The sequence below is a fragment of the Rhinolophus sinicus genome, linkage group LG04 (assembly GCF_036562045.2).
Source record: "Rhinolophus sinicus isolate RSC01 linkage group LG04, ASM3656204v1, whole genome shotgun sequence".
NCBI lineage: Eukaryota > Metazoa > Chordata > Mammalia > Chiroptera > Rhinolophidae > Rhinolophus > Rhinolophus sinicus.
The window spans coordinates 70,470,245-70,489,717 of NC_133754.1; the positions used below are offsets into that span (position 1 = coordinate 70,470,245).

Here is a 19,473-nt window from a genome sequence, read left to right on the forward strand (position 1 = left end):
CAGCATTCAGACCATCTCATGTGTGGCCTCATCTATTCTCATGTCCATTACTACTAACATCTGCCCAAAGCCAGTAATTTCATTCCCTGGGGATAAGCTTGAAATCAAAGGCACTTCTAGTTTCAAGAAAAAGGAAGTTTTTATGTACTATCTTCTTTAGCAACTCCCGAATTTTTCTAAAGGTAGTTAGACATATCAAAGATCCTGTGCAAGTTCTGTGTAAATACACAGAATTCCCAGAAAGCTGTCAACAAACAAACTACACAGATATCACTATTGTTATCAACACACTATTAAATGAACTATAGAAAACATCATGTTACTTTGGATTCCTGGAATTGTATCTTCAAAATGTCAAGTATTTTAAAGAAGTAAAAGGATAAAATATAGTTATCGTAGTTGCAGTTACAATAGAAATAGACTCACCAACAGATATAATGCTAAAATTAAGAGAGAACAGAATTCACCTGTTCTTGAACTATTCCCTTGTAGATAAGGCTATAAAAAAAATTGTGGAAAGATTTTTGGCCAGGAGGGAACATTAAAAGGTAAAGAATCCTACCATCATGCTGAAGACAATCTTTTGGGAGGACTGATAGAATATATTTCAGGCATCCTGTCCTGCTTATGTATGAACATATAAGTTTACAAAATTTGGAGGATCAAAAAAGTGACTATTATAAAAGCTCACATAACAACACACTAAGGAGTGTTAAGAATTGAACTCACAGAATTAACTTCTTGAAAATTTCAGTGGTAGTTTTAGCCTGAGTCCCACAACCAGAAAGATGGGTTCTTGGTGATGATGAAAAACACCAACCTAGTTAGGGCTATAATCAAGCTTCTTGTCCCTCTCTTTGTCCCCCATTATCCCAAACTCCACACTGAAAATGTGGAGAGGAACTTCACAAGAAATACCTTATCTTTGTTTATTTGTTTATTTGTTTGTTTTCTGATTTACAGGCATTCATTATTTTCTCAACTTAGCATTTTTGAAATATCACATTACACAAATAAACTAGCTTGTCTACTTACACAAAGCAAAAGATGAAATTATCCGAGCAAAGCAAAGGATGGCAAATAAGGCTTATAAAACAAGAGCTCTGCACATGAAGTGCTCTGAATATCACAAATAAAAGTTTCATTTTAATTAGTTTGGTAAACATGCATGCAGTAAATGCTATGTAAATTCTATGTAAAACATAGACCATTGATTATGTAATATGAATATATTTTAATAAAATTTTGATTTTCCATCCTATTAGATTTTGCTTTTTCCTCAGTGGGCTGAGAGAGAACTTATTTATAGTATACAACTTTTCTTAAGTTTCTGATGAAAGCCTTCATATTTTAAAATATCTCAAGGAAACAACATTGCTGAAAGCATGGGTACAAATAGGCAAAATAGTTATTTAATGAAGATCTGCATAAGATTAAACAACCTAAGTGCTTTATTATAAATAAATAAAGTACCCTGAATCTGAGACTAGCTGAGCAAAAAAGTAGTTAAACTTGGTGAGATGTGAAATTAGGTTTTAATGCATGCAAAACACATTCCAATGCATATTTTTAGGTAGACTCTGATTGACTTTTCTTAGTGTTCAAAATTAAAAGCTGCCTTTAGGCAGTTAAGAACCTTGGGAGAGCTTTTAGTATTATTAAACTCAAGCACTTACATTTACTTCTACCAGAGAGCCATGTGAAGGCCATCACTTAAGTCTCATCCAAGGATAGATTTTTATGTGGCCATCTGTCTATACTTTTTCCACCACATAGCCAGTTCATCAGCTTCTCTTCCCAGAGTGAACCTGCCACCCTACACAGGAGAATACACTCTTTTTTTTTCCCACCCCAATCATGTTTCACTCATTCTCACCAGCTCTCATGAATACCATATTAACAATAATAATGAAATAAATAATTGATACATGGATGGATAGCTGTGTCAAGCATTGATGGCTATACCTACATAACTATCTCACAACCTATATGGGGTAGGTACAATTATTAATCTATTTTACTATTGCTATTTACCATTTTACTATTTGAGGGAATTGACATTTAGTGAAGTTAAATAACTTGACCAAGTTCACACAACTCATAAGTGGAGCTGAAAATGAATCCATGTCTATGTGGCTCCAAAGCTCAGCAAAGGAAAAGCATGTGATATATAATTGGCTTTTGAGAGGCATTGGATTACATTAGTTTTCTCCTTCAATGATCGAGCTGAAACTCATTTTGCTCCAAGTTTTCCATGATTAGGAAAGTAAGATCTTTTATACTCAAATTAAATTATGTTTAACAACTATGCATTGAGCACTTTTGTACAAGATGGTTGATTAAGGGGGTGGCTATTATCATAATACACTTATTTATTACTCATTATTTAAAATCATTTATTTTCGGAGTTTAACATTCTATGAACTTAATGCTCTCAGCGGTTATTCCGAGTTTCCCCGAAAATAAGACCCAGTCTGTGGGGACAGAGCCAGGAGTGCAGTTTCCAGGCTCTCTGCCTCACATGGAAAGGTGCTGGCTCAGGTAGTAAATGGCCATCAACTGTGATTGGATGGCCATCAGCTGTGGCTAGTTGGCCATCAGCTGTAACCAGTGATCCATTGGCCACTAATATAACTGCTGTGGCTACGCTAGCAGAAAAATGGGGGCTAGCAAGAAGATGGTGGCTGAGCTAGCAAGAGCAGATTGCAGCCAGCAAGTGAGGTGGGTTGGCAGAGAGAAGTGGATGGCAGGTTGCGGATAATGTGGCTCCTGCTCCCTGTGTCTCCAACCCAGCCACCAGAGAGAATATGATAGTATGACTCCCCTATCTATGGCTCCGTGGGTGTTCCTTTTTGGCCTCACCATATCCTGCGTTCTTATGCGGGGAGTGGGATGAGAGACCCCAGAAGAGACCCCGCCTGTCACCCTGCATGACAGGGTCTTATATTAATTTTTGCTCCAAAAGAAGCATTAAGAGTTATGTTCAGGGGATGTCATCCTGAAAAATCATGCTAAGGCTTAATTTCTGGTTAGGACTTATTTTCGGGGAAACATGGTACGTATGGGTTACTGCCATAATACTATTTCCTTAACTTTCTCATGTGTTTCTCCAAATTAGTTTTGTTTTGATATAGTTAACATAGACATGTAAATGTGTGATTTTGGCAAAATACAAATTAATAATCTTGACTTGTCTGTGCTGAGTTAAAACATTGCTGAGTCAATATAATTTCTAAACTCTGATGCACCTGGGGCAAAGCTTCAACTGTAGTTTCTAACTTCATATACTACCATCTCTCCTATTACTTATGGGTAAAGATAGTGTACCAAACCCAGTAGAATGGTCATTTGGGAAAGAAATGTTTTTTCTGTTGATGACTGTCAGAAAGTGACAGGAATTTTATCCCAGGATGCAGTTGGACACTATTCACATCCCAATAACTTTATTACACAATAATACAAGTGTCTCGGGAACCAAAGTAGATGACATATTTACCTGAATGCTGACTATGATCCACTTTATTTAAATGAATACTGAATGAAAGAGGTGGTTTAACTAAGGAAAAATCTGTCTTGAGCATATAAATCATTTCTAATCACATACTTGCATCTCATAATGAATTTGGAGAGGAAAAAGCAGTAAGATCAGTATTAGATAACAACTTTCATTCAAAGGTTAATTAATTCAACAAATATTCATTAAGTGCCTACTATTGCAAAACACTTTTCTAGATGTTAGGGATACAACAATATTTTTTTAATGTAAAAATAAATTGATGATAACTGTAAAAAAATAGAAACAAGATATTCATTTTTATTAAACATAACCTTTACAGGTACCATACGTAAGGTTTTTACAATGCCTTTGCAGTGTACATACTGCAATATAAATTTATAACTGACAAATATGAATCCAAATTTCAAGAACAAATAGAAAACATCAATGCCTACTAACATATTTAGCAATTGAAATAATAAGGGAAAATCACTTTTCTCAATATAGTCTAATCTATATACTAAAACCAGAAGTTTTTATGGTCATCAATATATGTAGAATTGGTATTTCAAAAGTCATTTTCGTAGCTCTCTTTAGATAAAGTGATATTTATATAAAGTCCTACTCCAAACTTCATGTTACCTAGTTTTATTCCATTAAGCATGAGAATGATAGATACAGTAGATAGCATGTTTGCTTAATATCAATTATTTACAGCAGTGGTTGACTGGGGCTAAATATTAAAACAGATTATTTAATTGCAAATGAGAGAAATCAAACTAAACTAATGTGTGTATGAGGAGGAAGGAGGTTGAAGAGGAGGAAGAAGCAAAATTTATTTTCAGGGGACTATCATAGGACTCCAGAAAGAAGGGAACTGTTTTTCTCATCTCTGTTTGGCTTCATTCTTTTTCAGCAGCAGGAGTCCACAGCTGTGCACTGCACTTGGTAGACTAAAAGCTGACTTTCCAGCCATGTACAATTCTAGCAACATTGAAAAAATAAGTCTACTTTATCATCAGCTAATTCAACAAATTGCAACTGGGGCAATACTGCCCCCTAGGATGAATGTTTTAAATTTGTTAAGACATTTTTGGTTGTTACACTGATTTGGGGGGCCCTAAAAAGCCAGCAATATGTGGGACAGTTGTGCACCACTGTTCCTGGAACCCAAGTCTATTTTACACTTTTTTATTTTTGAAAAGTTAATGAATTTTGCACATTAAACAAATTGTCCAGGAATACAACATTCATGTAAATGGAAAGAAATGCTGTATTTTGTTTAGAATTTACCAAGAGATGCTCACTACATCAAAAAATTATAATGTTATTACCAGGAATACCATCCGTGAACTTCTAGTAGCATACATACATCTCTTGCAATCTTCAGTTGTAGCTTTTGCACTGTATCCTAGCATTTGCGTATTGAAATCATAGAATCTCATCATAAAATACTTTCCTATTATTTCCTTTTATTTCTCCTTTGTATTGCAATTAGGTCATGATGTTTTTGAAATTATGTGCGAGTAGGTTATATCATTGAAACAATTATAAGAGAATTCTAAAGGGGGCTTTCTAAAATTTTTTTGCAAGTAGTTATATTATCAAAGAATTTTATAAGATAATTTTCAAGGAGGCTTTATAAAAATAATTTGCTATAAAAGTTGATATTGAATTCAATAGGATTGACAATCAGGTCATTACATCCATATACCAGGAAGAGGGAATCTCACTGGCCCAGCTTGAGTCAGATGTCTCACCGTGTTCCTATTAGTTATAGTTAAGTAGCTAGACTCAATAAATTGAAACAAAGTTGCCAGAAGTCCATCCTTAATGGCAGTGAAGTCCATCCTCTAATATGCAGGGCAGATAGTCTATTATATTTTTTTCCTATAATGATACAGATCTGGCACAGGATAGTCATAGACAATATAAATTAGATCACTTTCCCCAACTAACACTTCCCCTCTTCCAACATTCCACATTTTACCTTTCCCATTCCTTTATCTACACTGAAATTAGGACGTCCTTTTCTGTTCTTTGGTTATGTAGGACCTAATACCATATTGCCCTATACAGTCCTCCTCATTCATTCATTCATTCAATTTTTCATTCCTTCATTCATTTAATAAAATTTCTAAGTATTTACTATATACCCGGTATGAACCTATCACAGAATCCAAGGAGATATTTTGCACCTTCATTTTACATTTGAGGTAAATAAATATTTTTACAAGCATATTTTATTTATTTATTTGTTTGTTTATATATGCACATCCATAGTTGTTTAGCTAGTCAAGGTTCTATAAATCATGATGCTCTTCAGGGTTTCCAAAACTTTGGTTTCTCAAGCTTAAACAAAAACCCGTGTGTGTGTGTGTGTGTGTGTGTGTGTGTGTGTGTATTACTAAATTAGAAAAGAAACTTTATATTAAATTCTACCAGAGAGAGGCAATTTAAAGATAATTTTAAAAATTAGGAAAATAAAATGTAAAATTGATAGTTGCTAATATTTGATTTAGTTGCAAATAACTAGGAATCCCTGAGGGTATAGTTTGAGAAAAACTCTATTAATCCAAAGGAATTATATAAATGATAAAAAATTCAGACAGTTTGGGAAATTTTTTTGCTAGGTAGTAGGGAAATTTGAGAATCTTAACTCATACCACATATGTTGTTTTCTATTTCACTAACACTTTAAGATGATGCTTCACGAAGTCTTTTGATGCCTATGAATCAACTCCTCTGACTAATGTGAAATTGACTTGAACTAGGATTACTGCCACTGGTTCCTGAAACCGGACAGCAAAGATATGGAAACTGGAAAGAAATGTGTGTCTAGGCTAAGTGTTACATAGAAAACTCAAAATCAACTGCATGATGAGAGATTGCAATAAGACCTCAGCTACAAAAATAGAGTTTCTATAATGTTTTGGTGTGCAATATGTTAAAAGCTGGCCCTGGAAATCCAAAGGGGAAATTTCCCCACCTTACCCAGAGATAACATCTTATGCCATTACCACAGGGTGTTTTTAAAAGCCTGAAAATATGTTGTTCATTATTAGCCACAGGAACTGGGTACTACGTACTTCATTTAACTTGTGTTTTTATTCAGTGTGGGACCAGGTAACAATGACAACAAAGCAGAATTAAAAACAAACAAACAGACAGACAACACTGTTTCCTCCAACATGAAATTTTGGTCAACCATTAAACATTGCCAAATGTATACCAACAAGGATGTAATAAACATCTGACATATCACAGATGTTGCAGATAACATTAGGGATGCAAAATATAAAACAAAATTTACAATCCTCAAGGTTTATACTTACATGTTTATATTTTGTACAGTTCAGATAGAATAAGGTTAGTACAGGATATGTATATAATATACATACTTATATATGATCTAAAAAAGGAATAGCATAATCACCATGGGTTATAGTTGCTAAGAGAAAGCATCTTAAAAGTAAACATAGCCTTTCCATACGATCCAGAGGTACTGTTCCTAGGTATTTCTAACTGATCTCAAAACTAATGTCCACATTAACACATACACGCAAAGCTTTATAACATTTCTATTCATAACCATTAAAAACTGCAGCAAGCAAGATTTACTTCAATAAGTGAATGAATAAGCAAACTGAAGAACATCCATAAAATGTACTACTACTCAGCAATAGAAAAGGAATGAACCAGCAAGCCAACAAAGCCATAAGAAATATAATATAGTAATTCTCAGATAAACTCTATCAATAACAGTCAATTTTCCTTCTTTCACAAAGATTTAGAAAACTTATAAAATACTAAGCTAGATAAATAAAAAGGAAATCACAAATAGCATAGTAAAATTGAAGAACACTAGAGACAAAAAGGTCTTCAAAGTAGCTAAAGAGAAAAGAAACACTATCTCTATAAAATGACATTTGGTCTAAGATCTGATTTCTCACTGACAATACTGGAAACAAGAAGATATTGAAATAATGCCTTCAATAGCCTAAGAGAAAATACCTATTCATCTAGAGTTGTATACTCAGAAAAAAATATTTCCAACATGGGGGTAAAACAAAGATATTTTCAAGAACTATCTTTAAAACGGAAAAAAAAAACAAGTTTGTCACTACCACCTGTACTTCAAACAATAGGAAATTGATTTCTGGAATGAAGAGAAATCATGAAGTAAGGTCATATAAATAAATCCAAATGTACTAGAAATTACAGTAAATATAAATCAGCCAAATGTGGTAAAAAGAAGGAAAAACAGTATCCAAATGGATTTCTAAAATCTAGCTATTTGCTGTTTACAAGAAATAAAATGTAACCATACAAAGAGGTTGAAAATAAAAGGATAAAATAAATATATATCAGAAACACTAACCAAAATAAAGTTGAATAATAGTATAGTGATATTAGTTAAAGCTAGTATAGCTATATTAAAATTAGAAATAATGAAATTTAAGACAGAAATCACTACCAGAGATTTAAAAAAGGTCGTTATGTAATAATAAAGAGTAAATGTCTCAATTCACTGGGAAAATATAGTAATTCTTAATGTATATGTTTCTGATAACATAGTCTCAAATATGTGAGACAAAAGTGGAAAGATCTGCAATCACACCATCATAACATTAAATTTTAATATATCTCTATCATAATTTAGTTTAAACAAAAAAAATAAAGATTACAGAAGATAAAAACTATAAATAATAAGTTTAACCTAATATGACTTGGTCTCTAACGAGTAAAAAATACACATTATTTTCAAGAAAACTCAGAATATTTATGGCTATCGACTTTATATTGCACCTTGAGCAATTTTTACAAAGCCTCGAAAGACTGGTAACACATAGACCAGTTTTTCCATGACATACAATTCAGTAAAGAATCTATAGTGGAGTGAAAGGTACTAAGTATGTAGAAACACAAAGAAAGAAATAACCATGTCTTCCTGGGATTAAGTACTAGTCAATAAGTAAGAGTTCTTTCAGAAAAGAAGCAGAGATGTATTCCAGACAAGTGCATATGAAATATTACAAAGGAAAGGAACTGGTATAATTAAGGAGAAGCGAGCTATTCAGTGAAATTCTGAGTGTGTGTGTGTGTGAGTGTGTTTGTGTGTGTGTGTATTGGAAGGTAGGTAAGAGAGTAGTCATAAATAGCCTGAAAATGAGCAAGCTCTATGTCATGTTGTATCAAGTTGAAGAATATGGATTATAAAATAAGCAACAGGAAATCAACAAGGACTGTTAAGCAAGTGAGGGACCAAAAATTATTATTTTATTCTAAATGGGAAACCTGGAAGTGTGGAATGTAGATTGCTTATCAAATAGGGTGGAGAGAGGTAGACCAGTTAGAAATTGTCAGGAAGTCAGCTGGTTCCTTAATAAGGAAGAATCTTCTTTTTGAAGAACCATAAACAGATATTGCTTCTTAGAATCCCCCATTCTTGAAAATTGCATTCTTAAGAGATCCTGCACTAGCCAATGTTATCACCAACCATGTTCATTTAGATTTTGGTTCCTTATTCCTACTTTGATCTATGAAGTCCTAGATTAGTCTTATTAGTCCATATTGTAAGTCTCAGGAATAGCTAAAACACACACACACACACACACACACACACACACACACACAAACAAAACAAAACAAAAAAACAAAGAAAAACAAATAAACAACAACAACAAAAAACCCAGTTATGATGATCAAGTAACTTTTACTGAAAGGCTAAGAATAACAAAAATAAAATAATTACAAAGCCATCTAACCAATAGCCGAGATTTTCAGGTGACTAATAAACGAAGTTCATTAGCTATAATGTGAATTTCAGAATACAAACACCTCAGCCTATGTTTATTGAAATTCCTTTCAGGCATGCCTCTCTGTCTAGTTAGGTTTCTTACACGGTTAGCATACTGTACTTGGGCCACCTTACAGAGGCAGAGCTGTCAAATTCCCAGAGGCAGAAAATATTTTTGACTATGAAAAATCTGATCAAACTGTCAAAAATACAGAAAATGAGCTAAGGAAATTGTCAAACATAATTCATGGTTCTGGGACAGTGTAATGCAAAGATTTCATCAAGGCAGAAAGCCAAAATTCCTCATTATTATCACTAAATAATCTGTGATTTCCTTTCCCCCAATTTAAATATTTTAGTCATAACTAATCAGTGAATACTATTAGGCCTAGCTGCCAAAAACTATCTTTTCTTCGTTTTTGAGTGAAACCTTGGACATTTCTAGAAATCTCCAAATCCCTCTTAGAAACAGTGACAGTGTCAGTACCCATTTCCAGTCTCCACCTACTTACTCTGAGATGACTTACTAAGAATAAGAAAGAGGATGTATAAATCCCTTCACAGTGATTCAACCCTACTCTTAACCCTACGGATATAAGTGTGGCATCACATTCACTGCAATATGGCCAGCATCACTGCAAAAAATACATACATATTTCATAAAATAAAACAAAGAAAACTTGACAAAAATTCAGATTAGAGAAAATAAGAACTTTAAGGTTTTAATAAAAGTTGTGGAGGGGAGAACTCAGACTAAGTGGTATAGTGGACTTGATCAATTACATGAGTGAGATAAGTCAATGGGATACATAGGAAAGGATCTTAAGAGTCCCAGCTTGGGTGCCAAAGTGAATGGTGATACACTAAACAGAATTCCATAGTGAATCATAGGTCCTGTCATGTAAAACTTAGGCATCAGATTATTTATCAAAGAAAGGACAGAATATCAGTTAACTCAAATATTCTTTTGAGATGTGAGTATATTTATTCTGTTTATTTTTACGTTTACTTGGAGTCATTCTTTCTTTTTCAATTAAACTTTAAACTGCTAACTTTCCCAAATTTTATTTGGTGTTTCTTCTTATTCCCTTCATTCATTTGTACTCCAATAGCATTCATCATAAAACAAGTGGAAAAAAAGAGATTTCAGTCTTTGGGATTTTGATTGCAATGTGCATGTTGGTCATCATTCAAGTTCCATTCTACAACTTTGAATGAGCACAGAGTTTAAAATAAACTGGGTAATGCATCTTATTAAACACTAGAAACTGAGACAGAGAAGACAAAAACTTATACTCTGAGAACATTCACAAATAATTTTACAATTATACAAGTCCACAAAATCAACTTAAAGTATAACATTAACTATTTAGTCATTCGAGATGGTGTTTTCACATGTAATATTAAATTTTTAATATGTTTGAATCATATCTTTCTAAATGTTTCTGAAACTCACTTCAAAAAGGAAACATTGAAACAAACAAGAAGCATTGCTTGTTGCAAATGCTAAACACTTAAAGTCAGTTGTGTTTTTATTTATCAAGTATTAAGATCTATTCTTGTTTTAAGAAATAAGTGAAAAAATATATATGTAACAATAAATTAGTTTTTATAAAATGAAAGAAGATTCATACAGTAATTGGACTCAGAAACAAATGAAAGATCCTCAGTTTCACTTGCTACAAGCCAAAAATATGTATAACCTAAGCCAGTTATATATTCACATCCATAATTACTAATTATTATTTCTCCTAGGACTGCTTTAATAACAAGAATCTTTATCATTAAGACACAACACTGTGCATGGAACTGCTTATTCTTTGAACAATGTCTCAAGCATCGAACTTCAAGAAACTTGGTGAGATGAAATAAAATATCTAAAAGTCTAACTGCCTCTGCTGCTTAGAGCAATCAAGTGATCAAAACATTGAATTGTACAAACTGGATCTGAAAAAAGTTCAACAAAATGCAGATTATAATGAGCTCATTTATTTTAACTTTCCTTAAAATAATGTCTCCACACCAGACTAATGGGTATTAGAAATGCAGAGAATTTGAAACCCAGGTGATAATTCTCCACAAAGGCCAATTTTGAGAACAATAAATAATAATAATAATAATGATTTAAGACAAAATGTCTTAGAACAGGTAAAGGTTCTGATAACGTAAATACTAAATAGCAGTCTTTTAGTCTAGGAGTGTAGTAGGTTTCATTTTGTGGCAGTCAGGTTTACAAGTTATGCAGCTATTATATGCAGTGAAAGTCATGTATACAACATGGATATATACAGCATGGTAATTCAAACTTTCTAGACATTGTAGCTCTTGACAAATTAAAGTAAATACATATAGAGATATAAGTTGTTCAAAAGAGATGTGAAAATATTGAGGAACGTCCACTGAAACATTATGAAAATTGAATCTCTGCAAAATGTCTTAATAATCTTTAAGTATATATCCATTTATAACCACTAATTCTTTTTGAAAGTATTTAAGAATAGTGAAAAACAACAACAGTATTTTCAGGCTAGGAATTAGGTTAAGACACAAGTATATCGGGGGTGTCAAAAAAAATGTATAAACACAATTTGTAGTCACCTTTTGTTATCAGTATATATTGAGTATTACAATTTTAATACAGTTTTTATTTTCCTTTCTTAAAATGTGTATACATTTTTTTTTGGCACCCTCTGTATTTGTTAGAGGTGGGCCACAAATCTGCTTTTAAGCTTTTTAGCAATTAAGGCAAAGAGGAAATACAATCAGTTTTTAGGATGAAAGAATTCATATGATTAAATGCCAACCAGTTCCTTAGAAGTATAACTAATTCTGCTACTCAGACTAGATAGAATTACTTTCTCATGAATCTCATGTTGAGGGGAAGGTGGAAACCCAAAATATAATTCAGTGTCTTAGGTAAGCAATTTCTTTCCTTGAATTAGTTAACTTCTCCTTCCGATTTTGATTTTAAAAACACTCAAATACTCTGAGTAGATACAGACTTGTGGAATTGCAATGATAAGAATATTTTTCCATTCATGACATTGATTTATTATATTATACTTCACAAAAAAAAGTCTTGCTCATAGCAGCTGAATTGCTTGTTTCTACTCAAGAAAGAAGCCAAGGCTCTTTTATCTTACATAGATAATATGTATTTTTCTAGCCATTCTGAGAGAGAGCGAGAGCGAGAGAGCGAGAGAGAGAGACAAGTTTAAAAATCAATCTGAAAAGAAGTTAGATAATGATAATGTGTGGTGTAGTAATTGATGCATTACAGGCCTCCGGCAAAGAAGAATATAGTAGGCTCTGGGGTCTTACAGAGTTAAGGTTTGCATTTTTAATTATTAATTTAACTATTAATATTTAGGAGTAATCAAAATGTCCATGACTTAACAACCATTAATAATCCAGCTGAGGCACTGACAGAGCAGGTATGAGTGTGCAAGACACTATTAGTTTAAGTCAACCTGATCCATCACCCGAAAGCCAAAGCTCAAATCAACTTGGTTATATTCTCTTCTCCATGTCACTTAAGCAGGCAATCTGGTGAATGTTAGAAACGGTTTCTTGGAAAGTTCTCCTGAAGAATGATAAAATCAAGTTCTGATGATGAAAGGGACGAGATTAAGAAAATGAAAGTTCTTGGGAAGGAAATATGTGTCCTTAGATAACTCATACCATCTAGTTAGACTCTCCAATGTTGAGACTTGCAAAGATTTTGAAAAGCATTCCTCAAAAAGGCATTATTCAATATTGACTCCATTATAAATATTTTAAAAAAGTATTTCCAAAATAATATTGAGTTATCTGCATATCTTCATTTGTGATTCCTAGTGTAAATAAAATTTGGAAAAAGTGATGTGAAAAAATCATATCAAGATTCAAAACTAAATTGATGTTACCATCACATTTAATTCTGTTAAGTCTAAAAGTTGTCATTGAGAACTTTAAGTTTATTATGGATTAAATCATCTGTTATTTATTTCCAGATTTTGGGGATATTGTAAAAACTAAGCACTTAATAATTTTGGTGTAAGTATAATCATTCAGATATATATTTCAAAACTTCAAGACTAACATTTAATATACAGCAAGCTGGAATGCCAAAGCCATATTAGAGGATAAATCCAATTTACAGTCCTAACAAAATCAAAGTTATTTGCAGTGATTTGAGAGACAGAATAATGAGGAAGACCAGAGGAGTTAGACAAAATATATAGGGTTTATTTTAAAAGATTGGCACAAGGTTATAAAACTGTTATCCAGTGGTCTAAATTCATGATTTATCTATCACTTTCTCTTAAGTTTTATTTACAAGTATCAACCAACAGTAATTTGGTCCAAAGTAACTAATTAGGAATGAACATCTTAATAAAAAAAAAAAATATGGAGTGTCAACAATTATCCTGTGACAAGAGTAAATACTATAACTATAGCCCAAATACTTTCATTTTTCTTTGAAACAAGAATATTAGAGAAATTCTGTGATTTTCTGGAAGACTTCTACCATCAGAAGTTCTGTGAACTTCCTGGCGTTCTGGCCTATATATAAAAGCATAGTATTTGGAAATAGTAAGGCATAGGTTTCAGCTCTTGTTCCATTATTTATTAACCGTGTGATCCTAGACATTTCACTTGACTTTTCTGCTTCTCCATTTTTGCTAACCATAAAATGAGAACATAATAGCAGACAAACCTATTATCACGTTCAAACAAGGCAATATTTGGGAACTAAAAATAGCTATTCTAACTTTATTTATCAATTTGAAAATGATTTTCTTCCACAAGGGCACAAATACATCATTCTCCAAAAAGTACTTAGAGCCCTAGACTCTCAGACTTGGAAGACAGAGATCAACTGGAGGTTTTTACCTGTTCCTTGGTCTTACAGTTCTAAGCAGTATCCTGGGATCAACTGCAGGGATCAAGGGAAAACGAACTCCATACAGGCCCCAACCTCTCTTGCTCCAACCGGAGCTGTTCCACTTTCATAGGTATCAAATATTGTTTGAACAAATTCTTGTTTAGAAGATATTGCCTGAACAAATTTTTCAGCTGTGGTGGCGATAAATAATTATGACAAAGCCCACGAATCACATTCAATTCCCATCCTGCAATATCACCATCATTTGAGAAACCTGAGGCAAAGAAGAAGGAATGTGACACACGCCCAAGGTTGACAGCAGAGCCAGGGTTTGAACAACAGTTTCTAAGTATCACTTTAACCAGATCAGTGTCCTTTCCACCACACAAATCAATCCCTTTAAGGTTCCAAGCTGTTAGATTGGGAGTAAGAGCTTTGGTAGTTTGGGGTGCCTCGGACTTCAAACATCTGTTGAACTCCATTTTGGCGTGGGGTGATTATTTCAATTAATATCTAAGGCTGAAGCTTGAGCTCTTCTTTCACAGATTGAAGTCTTTCTGACTGGATAATTAAATCCTTTATTTTTAAAGGTTTCTAACGTCAGTTTGGCATAGAGCACTCTAGATAATCTATTTAATACCAACAAAGCAACGGAAATGCTCTAAAACATGATCAGGGCTTACAATATTTTTCAGAGTCAATCTACAAAAATACTGGTTAGGAGCATCAAGAAAACGTTGAAGACAATTGGTGCAACTTTTAATTTTTAGGATGTGAGTCTCTGTAATTCTCTTGGAGGGATGGTAATCCTTAAATTTGCTCACTCTGTGGTTGGCCTAGAAGTTTCTAGTAAGTTTTATTGAGGATATAAGGTCACCTCATGCTTCTAAACATTTGTGAAGATAAAGAGACTTAGAGTAGTAAAAAAACAAACAAACAAACAAAAAAACCCTTAGATGTTACTATATTAAAATCTACATTTGTATAAAATAATGTAGCTCACTATTAGTCACATAGAGGTTTAGAAGTTCAGAATTTTATCACAGATGAAGCACAGTTCTCAATAATTAAACTTATAAACTTTTATTTTGACACAAACATTTATTAATTTATCCATTTACCTACTTAAATGTAAATACTCAAAAATTTCACAGAGATCTGAACAAAAGTACATGGTCATCTTCCTTAGTAACTTAGAGTTGTAAGCTCTGCCAAATCGTATCTTAGCTGAAATTCCAATACAGTATGAGAAACACCTCACTAAATATATAAAAGCAAAGCCCCTAAAGACACATGCTGATTTATTATTGTCTTACAGCATTAAGCATCTTGTATAGCTGTGATTTTTGAGTCCATAAATCTTAAAACATTCTTTTTCACTGGACCTTCAAAATTTAATGTATTTTCAACTGGTAAAGTCCAGAGATCAGCAAAGCTATATTAGCCAGTACAGAATGGAATATATGCTTAGTAATGACAGCAGGCCACTAAAGATTTCTAAAATAGTCATCTGCACAACTTCCCTCAAACGTATTTTTCTATATTGTCTTTCCACTCACATAAAAAATGTTCCCTCATCACTCTTAAATGTATAAAACAAGAACATTTCACTACTGTTACTTGAAATTTATTTCACCTTCAATGAAACAAGCCCATATTCTGAATATGAAGAAATCAAAGTTAACTGTCTTCATGACTGGTTCCTGTTATCAAAAGAGAATTGGAACTAAACCTACAAGGAGAGAAGCTATAATTCTGATATTCACAAATATATTTCCTTATTCTAAGGCAAGAAATGAATATACTCATATAAGGCAGGTTGCTAAAAATATGACATTTGTTAGAAAATACTATTTTTCACTATGGAATGACTAACCAAAAAAATACCACCTACTTACACTCACCACAAAGCCTCCTACACTGCAGCAGGCCTGACTTTCCTGAGCTGAGCGTCGTAGTGATGAAACAAACAAACAAACAAAACAAACATTTTAGAATTCTTCTAAGCACTAACTCTAATTTGATTGAAACTGTAGACGAATGTACTATGAGACCTTAGTTTCGAATCAACCACTTGTTTAAAGACCCATGCATTTTTTTGCTGGATTATGATTTTTCACCCCTACAATACTTTCTTAATGACCTAATTGTACTATTCAGGGAAGCATTTACCTCACCTATCTAGGGCAAGTTTCAAATTCTTGGTAGATGAAGTTTTATTTAAATTAGACACAAAATTAAGCAACAGTGATTGGACTACATTTAATTAACTCAAACAACTGCAATTATATTTACTGAAAAGTTTTATGCATTTCAGGATTAACTATGTAGTTTACAATTTTTGTTCCTTTCAAAATAACAGTTAAGAAGACATTTCAGAAGCATATTGTTTATGTTCTTTAAGTAATAGAAACATTTCATTTTAACTTGTAGCTAGTTATCTCATTAAAGGAACAATCCTGACAAATAAATAAAAGCTGGGATTGAAAAAGACTGCAAAAATGGTACCATAGAATTTTGTGTTTTATGTTTTTGATCTCAAAGCAAGTTATAATTATCTACAAATATATGCTTAACATCCGAAAGCATAATTTCTTGATTGCCAAATTAATACAAGTGAATTAAAACTCATATTTCAAAAGCTCAGTAAATCACCAAAGTTACACATATTACTTAAACATAACCATAACCTACTATCTCATAAGTAAATGCTACAAAAAATAGTTATAAGTGTCAACTCTAAAAATTAGCAGCATTCTCTATTCCAGGGCATAAGATATGTTGTTTAAAAGCAGGCAACTACACAGCTAAAAGATAAAGTTATTACTTTACATATCAACTACTACAAGTATTCAATAACTCAGAGATATTCCAGGATAGAGGGTGCTTTTTCTAATATCAATATTCATTAACACCCACACTTCCAAAGCAATAACCCATATTTTGGGTTGTTTGATGTGTCTTCTTTAAAATCAACATCAGGGCAAAACACAAAGTAAAGTTTATACGTTTATTGGGGGAAGAAACAAAGAGATCAAAGGGAAAAGAACAGACCAAAATTCTTTGGATGAGAACTCTCTCCCTTTTCAACACTGATCTGTTTCATCAGGAGCTTGTGTGCAGACTAGAAGATGAAAGATGCTTGCCTTCATTAGCAAGTTTTATACACATAACTATATTTTAGTTTTCCACCGGTAAATTGTTCAATATGCATAGTATCTTTACTTTTATGATAAGGACAGCAATGGCTTAGCACTTCATTATTGAAGGATATTTTTAGTTTAAAAACTTGCAAACAACAGCACTATTTACAGAACAGAATTTAAAAAAAAAAAATTTCAATGTCCACCCATCCAGCATAGCAAAACACATACACCACAGGTGCCAAAAAAATGTATACAAGAGGACACTTTGGTCATTGTTGCTCAAACAGTAGTTCACCATAATCAGAAGTGTCTGGACGCTGATGGTAACCACATTGAGTACCTCTTGTAATTGCAGAAGTTAAATGTAACTTGTATTCATCTTTTGTTAATAGTATATATTGAGTATTACAATTTTAATACAGTTTTCCTTTCTTAAAATGTGTATACATTTTTTGCATCCTCTGTATTTTTGTTAAAATCTCATAAAGATAAAATAGTTTCCCAAAAAGATAAAGAATTAACAGAATCTTTCTTTCCTAAACCTGAGATAAGCAGCTTTACCTAATAATGACACTAATGATCTAAAATTAAGCCAAGTGGTATTCTTGTAATATTATGCACATTTATTTATGTATCAAATCCCAGTGAACATTTTTTTTTTCTTTCCATGTTATTTAAGGCATCATAGATATGAAAGTTTTTATGTGGACATGCCTTAAGCATCCTCGGACCATAGGGAAAACAGTGAACAAGCAAATAATGTCAAAAATAAGTATACCCAGCTTTTATCTCCCCTCTCTCCACTGACCACCATGAGGGTCTTTTCATCAAAAAGCCATAAGAAAATAACTTCAATGGGAATTGTCTAGAAAACCGAAGCCAATGGATTCTGCCGCAAAGAAGAAATTCAACCAACTTATTCCACATGTAGTACACCCACCCCTATGACCTGTATATATTCCAGAGTGTGTTTCACAGCTTTTGTATTCCAAAAGTATAGTCAAACCTGACAACACAGATTTATTCCCAAACTAGAAAAATCTCACAAACATTTTCTAATAAGGTTTGACTACCTTTTTGTCTCTTGCCAGATATGACTCTCAACAGTGGCTTATCCCCGGACATAATTTTTCAGCAACTAAAACAGATCTTGGCCTCTAACATCCTTAATTTCTCCCCAGTCAGGCGTTGCCAGTACACTCCCGCATGCCCAAGCCCTCCTGGTCTCTACTCTTTGCTGCTCCTGCACAAAGTCCAGCACTCTCTGGCTGTGAGACTCTCTGAGTTAATATGTAGTAGTTTCGAGGTTAAGATCTTCTAATAAAGTCGAAAGAAGTTTCCACACTGGGTTTGCTCTTTTGCTGATTTAAACAATTTAAGTGGTGCCAGCATTCAGTGGGGCATAAACTAGCAGAAAACTAATGGAATATCAGGGAAATGATCACCCCAAATCATTGTTCCTTTCTGTTTCTCCTAAGAAAAAGCTTTCCTCTGTGTCATACCCTATATTTAACAAATAATAATAATAATAATAATAATAATAATAAAACTGGAGATGTTGCCTCTGCATGAAATATGCATCACAAACTGTTCATGTGTTCTCCTTTGCATCTCAAATAAAACCTACCCCTCTCTCAAGCCACTGGGATGCTTGGGAAAAGGCAGCAAGGAATCCTTTCAATTCCAGGCCAAGGTCTACTGACTGTGACCTTGGCCATACCACAGAAACTTGTTGTTCCCCAGCTTTAACTGGAGCAGCAAATATGCCTCATCCCAACTTCACTTTTCACAACAAACCCAGAGTTTTAAATGGAGTGATATCTAAATTCTTCTGATCATTCTTTGCCCACCCCACCTTCATCTACATCAGTGGCAGGGCCCATTCCACAACCTGCCACTGTTCTTTGCACCTTCTTCATTCCAGTTCTATGCAATTAGAGCGCCAGGAGATTTGGACTCCACATTCCAGAAGAACTGGGTTCCCTGGGCTGGGCATGCTCGGTGGCCAGGCAGAGAGCCAACTGCAGACAGAGACTTTTGCCCTCTACAGGGGATTTCTCCAACCCTCTCAGTTTACTGGGCAAATCCATTCCTCTGACATTTCCGGGAAAATCTCTACTAGTCAAGTTTCCCCTGTGAGTAGGGGTGACTAAAATGCTCACCT

The 19,473-nt window shown here is 33.5% G+C and overlaps 1 protein-coding gene across 2 annotated transcripts in view; it reads right to left on the bottom strand.

Annotated features, from left to right (window-relative positions):
• Nucleotides 1-19,473, bottom strand: part of SGCZ (sarcoglycan zeta) — an 802,473-nt gene that overhangs the window by 780,875 nt on the left and 2,125 nt on the right. The gene's annotated exons all lie outside the window — the stretch shown is intronic.